Source organism: Pygocentrus nattereri, chromosome 10 (genome assembly GCF_015220715.1).
Source record: "Pygocentrus nattereri isolate fPygNat1 chromosome 10, fPygNat1.pri, whole genome shotgun sequence".
Taxonomy (NCBI): domain Eukaryota; kingdom Metazoa; phylum Chordata; class Actinopteri; order Characiformes; family Serrasalmidae; genus Pygocentrus; species Pygocentrus nattereri.
In genome coordinates this window covers 31017314-31027205 of record NC_051220.1, presented here as the reverse complement: position 1 = coordinate 31027205, position 9892 = coordinate 31017314, and positions in this window count along the sequence as shown.

Genomic DNA, 9892 nt, shown 5'->3' with positions numbered 1-9892 from the left:
GAGGTCTACCTCTTCTCCTTCTACCCGGCAGCCCCATCTCCAACATTCTTTGCCCAATATATCCACTATTCCTCCTCAACACATGTCCAAACCATCTCAACCTGGCTTCTCTGGCTTTATCTCCAAACTGCTCTACCTTCACTGTCCCTCTGATCTGCTCATTTCTAATCTTGTCCATCCTTGTCACTCCCAACGAAAATCTCAGCATCTTCATCTCCGCCACCTCCAGCTCAGCCTCCTGTCTTTTAGACAGAGCCACAGTCTCCAAACCATACATCATAGCAGGACGCACTACTGTCTTGTAAACCTTCCCTTTCACTCTTGCTGCTATCCTTCTGTCACACATAAGCCCTGACACCCGTCTCCACCCACTCCATCCTGCCTGCACCCTCTTCTTCACCTCTTTTCTACATTGTCCATTGCTCTGGATGGTTGACCCAAGATATTTGAAGTCATCCACCTTTACGACCTCTACTCCTTGCATCTTCACCTTTCCACCTGCCTCCTTCTCATTCACACACATGTATTCCGTCTTATCTCTACTGATCTTCATTCCTCTCCTCTCCAGTGCAAACCTCCACCTCTCCAGATTCTCTTCCACCTGCTCTCTACTCTCACCACAGATTACAATGTCATCTGCAAACATCATGGTCCATGGAGCCTCCTGCCTGACCTCATCTGTCAACCTGTCCATCACCATTGCAAACAAGAAGGGGCTCAAAGCTGATCCCTGATGTAAACTTACTTTCACCTTGAAACCATTTGTCACCCCAACTGCACACCTCACCACAGTCTCACCATCCTCATACATGTCCTGCACCACCTTAACATACTTTTCAGCTACACCTGACTTCCTCATACAGTACCACAGTTCCTTTCTTGGCACCCTATCATATGCCTTCTCTAGATCCACAAAGACACAATGCAGCTCCTTCTGACCTTCTCTGTACTTCTCTACCAACACTCTCAACACAAAAATTGCATCTGTGGTACTCTTTCTGGGCATGAAACCAAACTGCTGCTCACTGATCTGAACCTCTCGCCTTAGCCTTGCTTCAACAACTCTTTCCCATACCTTCATGGTGTGGCTCATCAACTTTATATCTCTGTAGTTACTGCAGCTCTGCACATCACCCTTGTTCTTAAAAATGGGGACCAGTACTCTACTTCTCCACTCATCAGGCATCCTCTCACTCTCCAGGATTTTGTTAAACAACCTGGTTAAAAAGTCCACTGCCTTCTCTCCTAAACATCTCCATACCGCCACAGGTATATCATCTGGACCAACTGCCTTTCCATTCTTCATCCTTTTTAAAGCTGCCCTCACTTCCACCTTACTAATTCTCTGCACTTCCTGATCCACTATGTCTCCCCCGTTGTCCTCCTTTCTCTCTCGTTTTCCTCATTCATTAGTTCTTCAAAGTACTCCTTCCATCTACTCAACACTCTCTGCTCACTCACTAGTACATTTCCCTCTCTATCCTTTATCAGCCTAACCTGCTGTACATCCTTTACATCTCTCTCTGTTTAGCCAAACGATACAAGTCCTATACTCGTTCTTTACTGTCCAGCCTCTCATACAGCTCATCATAGGCCTGAGCCTTTGCCTTTACCGCCATTCTTTTCGCTATGCGACTAGCCTCACAGTACTCCTGCCTACTTCCTTCATCTCTCTGGTTAACCCACTTTTTGTTAGCTGCCTTCCTCTTCTGAATACTCTCCTGGACTTCCTCATTCCACCGCCAACTTTCCTTGTCTTCTTTCCTCTGACCAGACGAAACACCCAACACATTCTTGCCAATTTCTCTCACCACCTTAGCTGTAGTTTCCCAGTCCTCAGGTAGCTCCTCACTGCTCCCAAGAGCCTGTTGCAATTTTTCCCTGAAATGCCTGCAACCATCCTCCTCCTCCTTATCTCCTGCTAAGGATATAATCCACCTGTGTGCACCTCCCTCCACTCTTGTATGTCACCCTGTGTTTTTCCCTCTTCTGAAAATACGTGTTCACCACAGCCATTTCCATTCTCTTTGCAAAATCTACAACCATCTGACCTTCTGCATTTCTGTCTTTCACACCATACATACCCAGCACCTCTTCATCCCCTCTGTTCCCTTCACCAACATGTCCATTGATGTCTGCACCAATCACTAATCTCTCCTCTCTAGGGACACCATCTACCACTTCATCCATCTTACTCCAAAATTCCTCTTTCTCCTCTAACTGACAACCAACCTGTAGTGCATATGAACTGACCACATTAAAAATTACACCATCAACCTCCAACTTCAGGCTCATGATCCTGTCTGACACTCTCTTTACATCCAGAACACTTTTCACAAGCTGCTCCTTTAGGATTATCCCTATTCCATTTCTCTTCCTCTCTACACCATGATAGAACAGTTTGAATCCACCTCCAATGTTCCTGGCCTTGCTTCCTTTCCATCTGGTCTCCTGGACACACAGAATATCTACCTTCCTTCTCTCCATCATGTCTGCAAGCTCTCTGCCTTTACCAGTCATTGTCCCTATGTTCAGAGTCCCTACTCTAACCTCCACACTCCTGTCTTTCCTTCTCTCTCGTTGCCTTCTAACCTGCCTTCCTCCTCTCCTCTTTGATGGTCTTCGACCTTCGACCAGTAGTCCAATTTTCACCGGCACCCTGCTGGTCAACAGCACCGGAGGCGGTCGTTGTTAACCCGGGCCTCAACCGATCCGGTATGGCAATAATATTTGTGATCCGCATGATAGTTTTGGCACAAGTTTTATGCCGGATGCCCTTCCTGACGCAACCCTCACCATTTATCTGGGCTTGGGACTGGCACCAGAAGTACACAAAGTACACCCCTAATGGCTGGTTTTATATATATATATGGGAAACAAACATGACCATTTCAGCAAAATCTTTAGAGAACTTCAGAATATGTGCTGTCCTTAACTTTACCTCTACTATTTAATCTCCATTACCTGATTCTTCACAACAGCCCGACAAATGGAGCAAATGCCTGTCAGTTTAGTTTGTCATCTTGCAATTATGAGCATAAGCTGTCTTGATTGATAAATACATTATTCAGTGCTTTTGCTTGTGTATTGAAGTCTATTGACTTACTACAGACAAGTTCAACGAGTTAAGGCTCCTTATGCATTTAACTTCTTTTATCTGATGTTGCTGGTAGAAAACTAAGTCACGTGACTGTAATATGAGGGTTAGAGAAAACTGTGGCGCAGAGGAGTTGAGGCCTGCAAACAGAATTTTCCTCTCTGGGGATATTTAAGCATTTTCTGATCAGTGTGAGACATAACTAGGATCTTTACAACTCCCTCAGTGCTCTTGATTAGAATGCTGCTTGCATTCCTCTAAGAGCATCTCCAAGCCAACTGGATTTGGCAGCAAAAGGAAAGACAGCTCCTTTTCTAACATTTGAAATAATGAAAAGATGCTGGTGAGAAAAAAAATGTCAATCAAGACTTTCTATTCTTATGTGCAAAATAACTGAAAAATAGGTTTGGATGTTTAGATGTTAATGATTCACTGTCAGGCACATTGGTGCCTCTAGTCCTCTCCATATATGGGCTTTGAGCCTCAACCAGAGGGCTTGCTTGGCTGCCACTGCTGGTTTGAATCATTGCTGAGATGAAATGCCACAAATTAGAGCTGGCCCTGCTTTTGCCCTGTGTCTGATTAGTGGACCGTACATCTGCTGACTCCTTAACCTGCACTGATAATAAAGCCTCTGTCTGCTGACCTTGAAGTGTTCTCCAACACTGAGTGTGTAATACAAATGGAAAGCAGGTGTTGTGCTGATAAGGTCAAGGTATGTACAGTTTGAAGAGATGGGCTTTTCCTGTTCAGCCTGCCAATAGCTCTTCACATCAGAATATATACCTCATGTAGCAAAACCCAATATGTGGTCCATTTAGCAAAGTAAAAACTCTGCAGCCAAAAAGATGTGCTCTAAAATCTGCATTACAGATTAACTAGTTATTTATTCTTATTTAATGGTAGGTTTTTTAGCCCCAATTTAAGCTGCAGGCTGTGCTTGATTATCCTTACATTTGCATTGCAGCCCAATTTTATGCCGAAAAAGCTGCAGAGAATGGAAATTTCCTCTGGGTGTTTTAACCGAGACCCCAAACACAGATGAAATTGCACTGAGATGTTAGAGCTAGTAGCATTTTGTCATTGGTGTCAGGAGGCTGGAGCATGTCTTGCCAAGGGCTCTTCCAGACACAACGCTCCCTTGACTCCATTTGCCTGGAAGACAGAAGCATTCACTGGATAAAAAGACAGCGTTAACATAAATCCACCAACCACAGCCAGTGAAGCCAAGTAATTCAGGCAATTGCACTACACCACCAAGCATTATATAATGAGGTGCGTGACATTTATATTACACACTATATGTGCACAAGGTTACATTATTTTGTCACTTATAAGTGAGACATTATTGTTCAAAAGTGTCATGTTGTTATGTTCCAGCAATAGGTCATTATGTTTTAAGTCAATTCATGCAGTCATAGCACTTTATTTGATCTGTATCTACATCGAAAGCCCATCTTTTCATGTATTATAACATCACTATCTGAGGAATTCATTTTTTAGATTAATTAAAAAAGCAAGCAGTATGATGAATGGTTCAATAGAAATGGTCTAAAATTAGCTCATTAGAATAAAACTCATTTTAATTAACAAGACCTTTTTCTTATGAAGTCACAAATTCAGAGATACATGACTTTCCCACAGTAACAAACAATAAATGTCTCATTTAAGTTCCAGAATGATATAGTATGATATAATGCAAGATTTGGCAATAAAGTGTTTAAGACACACTAGTATAGTGTTGTGGTGTGGAGCGAGGAGGCGGGTGCCTACGCTGAGCTAAGCGACTTTTATTAGGGGCAAATCCAGGGTCATAGTCACAGCCAGGGTCTTTGTCCAGGGTCAAACAGTCAACATGGAGAGAAGGAGGGACAGACATGACAAAATGAAAACAGGATCAACAAACAACGGAGGCTGGAAGAAACAAACACCAAATGATATCAAACACTTCAAACAGTACAACCAGAACAATAAACAACATTACAGAGACCAACACAGACCAAGGTAACCACAGTGCTTAAATTCACGAGGGCTAACAAGGGATCACAAGACAAAGGTGATAACACAGGTGGGGACAATCATGGGTGGAGTAACCAAACAAGGGGCCGGATTGGGATCAAAACAAAAAGCACATGGACTAGACCAAAACAGACATGAACACATGGACAGGACTAGAAAGGAAACACCATGAGCACATGGACAGGACTGGGAGGGGCCAATCGTGACAAGTGTGTTAAGCCTCATAAAACATAACTTAGATGATCGAATTTCCACATTGTTGGCCTAAAGTCCCAATGAACTGAACGAAGTTGCCAATAGGAGTTGTGAACTTCCATGGTTCCACCCAAATTCAAACAGGAGAAGAAAAGCTTAATATGGGGCCCCAGTGGTGACATCCCATATAAAAAAAATGGGTGGCCATGACTTAGTAAGGTCACACATTAGGATCTCATTCATATGCGTTAATAAAGCATGGTCATGAATTATTTTTATTTATATTGGATGTCACTAGTAGGGCTCTGTAGCTTAAACCAAGAGTGCCAAAATTTAAGCCTGCAGGAAAAAATGGGGCCCAGCAGAAAGTTGTCCACCTCTGCCTCAGCCAATGCCATCGCAGTCATGGGCTGGATGTTGGGGAACCAGCCCTGTGACCGGAAGGTTGCCGGTTCAATCTCCAGAGCCGACAGTACATGACTGAGGTGTCCTTGAGCAAGACACCTAATCCCCAACTGCTCCCTGGGTGCTCACTGCCCCCAAGTGTGTGTATGTGTGTGTGTGTGTGTGTGTGTGTGTGTGTGTGCTCACTGGTGTGTATGTGGTGTATCACTTCACATATGGGTTAAATGCTGAAGTGAATTTTCCCCGTTGTGGGACTAATAAGGGTCTATTAATCTTTTTCAAACAGGGTGAATTAACCTAAAGGTGGACATTTTTTGTATTTCCGACTTCTGTAATACATTGCAATATGAAGCCAGTACATTAAATCTATGACCAGTTCCACTCTGAAACCCCCAGGATGTGTCCTAATCACACCAAAAGAGAGAATAAAGAAAATGCACTGCCCAAGCTAATGCATTTCCTAGTCTGGGACAGTTCTACCCAAAATGTGGGACCTGGAAAGCCTATGTTAAAAGGGCTAAATCATTTTTTTACTTCATGTAATAAAAACTTTTTTCTTCTCAGATTCTGAAGTTATTTCTCTCCTTTGCCATTGTGATCTGAAATAGGCAAGAATGCGCCTATCATGCACACATACATACAACCACACTCACAAAAACCCTCATACCATTTTAGCAGAGATGCAGCCATGCCATATTGTTGAACATAATTAGCTCTTCACCTTAAATGTCTAATGATTAGAAGACTAAAACCCCGTAAACAGATATTGTTATAGCACAATCTATGCCCCTCCACTCCTCACCCCATTTTTACCTGACTGAAATACTTTGAGCTGTTACATATAAGGCAAATCATACTGTCTCGTTTTTGAAACCGTGTTTGCAAAAGCAAATACAGTGTAGTTATATTATATATTACAGTGTAGTTATATTATAATATTTATGATGACAATTGCATTATAGACATATCCTTATAAAAACCAGCAGGATTATTTTATTTATTTTTAAAATAAATAAATGCCTAAACACTATGTCACTGAACTTTGGGTGGCCTTTACATGGGGTGCCTCCTGTCTGAAGATGGCCTAGATCACCCTAATCTGTGATTGGATATTTGAGAAGTTATGTGATTTTGATTACATGACATCACAGCTTTTGTTAACCTATAACCCATTAAAAAAATTTTTTTTGCTTAGCACAGCAAACAGCTTCGTAGCACAGGTTCAGTTGACTGACGATTCATTGACACACCAACTTCTGAATAATAAAGACTGAAATGTGAGCCAGTGTATTGTTTGTTGAGCCGTTAGTTACAGTAAGTAGTTTCCTATGCTGTAGGTAAAACAGCTCAGACCAGCATGTATTCCATACTTGTCTGGCACTGGTTTAGCAGCATACTATACCTCATATGTCCAAAACGCAGTGGTAGACAGTCACTCAGTAAATGAAATTTGTTACTGTACTTATGTAGTTTTTTGTGTATCAGGACTTTACTGAAGTTTTTCCGTTTTGTGCGACTTTTTACTTTCACTCCACTATATTTCAAAGTCAAATATCTTACATTTTACTCCACTACATTTTGCAAATTCTATCATTCCTTTTGGTTTATGTGTGTATAAAAATGTAACGTGTCAAAAAGAAACGTGAAGAAGACCACTAATCAGGGCACACTTTGTTTTGAGCTTGTTTTTTGGCCTGTTGGTCATACCGACCCAGTGCAAGCACACGGTTCAACATCAGTGCAGCAGTGTAAACTTTTAGGAGTGATAACATAAACAATGGAAATAACCTAACTTTGTGTAAATAGACCACAATATAGGAATATGTACACATATGTAGGCATGTGTCTATTTCATTTTATAGTAAATTTGTTTTGCCTAGTTTATGTTTATGAACAGAGACCTACAGATGCAGTATAGTAAAGGAAAACTCAGTTGTGACCTGTGTTTAAACCAAGTTTTTATTAAACTAAAACGTTACTAAGTCGCAAATGCATCTTCAACTGAAACTTTGTTCTCAAAAGTTTATTTCAGAGCCACTCGGTTCAACCTAATGGAAATGTTTTGCCTTTGTGCTTATGATCATTTTAATAGACATCACGTCACTAATTATTGACATTCTATTAAAAGATTTTGACACTGGAGTATTATCACATAGATGAGTTTATGTAAGAGTCTTCTTACAAAAATGTTAATAGGACATTAGAATTAATCTTTTAATACTTTTACTTTCGATACTTAAGTACACATGAAGGCAAATATTTTTGTACTTTTACTAAAGTGGAGGTCTAAAGGGAGGAACTTCTACTGTTACTGGAGTAATGTTTTACCTTGGGTATCTCTAATTTAACTCAAGTACATGGTTTGTGTACTTCATAGACCATGGCCAAAATGATAACTTTACAGAAGACAAAAACACACATTAATTTTTAATGTAAGTCACTGTAACCAAACGTAACAAGTAATTTTGGGCCATTTCTACATTTCTTCAATACTACAGACATTTTTAAACTGTGTCAAAAACTGGATAACAACAAAGTGAACATACCAGGTTTTGTTCTAACAAAGGTGCAGGTTTATGCTGGTTTTTCTAGCAGGGAGTGCAACAATATATACAAATATTTAACAATGTAATGCTCAATATAGATTTGAAGGTTTAAAATATGACTTCGGTGGTATTTAAAACTTTATTTTAATAAAGTATGTAGAGTACTTTTATAAAACAAAATGTGAAAAATCTATGACACCATATTATTTCCCATTGACTGCAACAATGATGACCATGTTCGTTTCTAGTGGCTACAAGCTAATACAGGCTAGTAGGCAGTGGTGCACAGAAAAGAGGGGATTTTTGGGCCTTGGCCCACCACAAACATTGCACCTGGAAGAAAAAATAAATAACTGGGGCACCCCCAGCTTAAACATATGTCCAGGAAGAGGAGGAAGAAGCAGTGGAAGGCAGAAGAGAACAGACACAGTAGCCTGCCTCTTACTAGCCACCCCACTAACGCTGCTATAGAAGACTGGAGGTGCAGCTCAAGTGGGTGCAGATCAATTCGGAACATTATTGACAGTCTTGAGAGCAATGTGTGGGCCTGTGGCATGAACACTCAAGGATTAGCAAATAAATCTTATGTATCATGGAAAATGAAGGTTGTGGTGCATTTATACTATGAATATAGAAGTCACGACTGATCTGAAAATAAGAAGCATGACACACACCTCACAGGCTCTCCTGTTGAGCCTAACTGTTCACCAGTCACGCTCAGCATGTCTCACTGAACAGAACACAGGACCTGTGAGTGCCAGGTGGTCAGGAACACATTTCCATCTCCAGGACACTAACTCTCAGTTCAATCTGCTCAACAGGTGAAAGACAACCAGATACCAGGAGTACGGCTAATGAGGGAGCGATATAACCGCAGACATCCAATACTGTGTAGAAGTTATAGACCAGCTTTTTTTTAAAGAAATGTGTAGGGATTTCAGTTTTAGGAGTTGGATACAGTCCAAATAGTGCCAAACACATTCAGTGATGTTGAGGGCTGGAATCTGGAGCGGTCAGTGCATTATTCTGAGAACTCCAGCAGCTTCTTCGTTTGATTTGCATATTTTCTTCTTTTTCGCCAGATTCTTTCAGACTCATTGTGTTGAGTTGTCTTGGAAGGAAGTGGAAGGAAGGATCACCTGTGGATTTTTCAGATCTGAAGCAAAAGTGGAGCTTGATTTTGTCCTGTCTCTTTTACAAACCGTTTGTTTTTTTGTGATACACCAGGTCTTTATACAATTTATTCATTTGTGAACATGTTTTGGAAAGTCCTGATTTGTCCACTTATTCTTTTGATTTTCTCAGAAACGTTTTCTGAAAAATTAGCACTTGATGGGCAATTTGACAAAATTAAACAAATATATGATGGTCTTGGACTTTTGTACAGTACGGTACACAAGAATAGTACTCAATAATGGAAACACCATATGAAAACGCTCATACCAAATTGGTCATTTTATCAGAAATGTAAACTACATAGGTGAACTTTGTAAGTTTAAAATGACTGATTGTAACCCATCCATTGATGCAGTTCAGTAGTCCCCAGATACTACTCAAGTGACGGATTGTTTTCAGTACAGCAGGAATACCAACTTGGTAGTGGCAGGTTCGTGTGTGGCGCTGGCCTGTG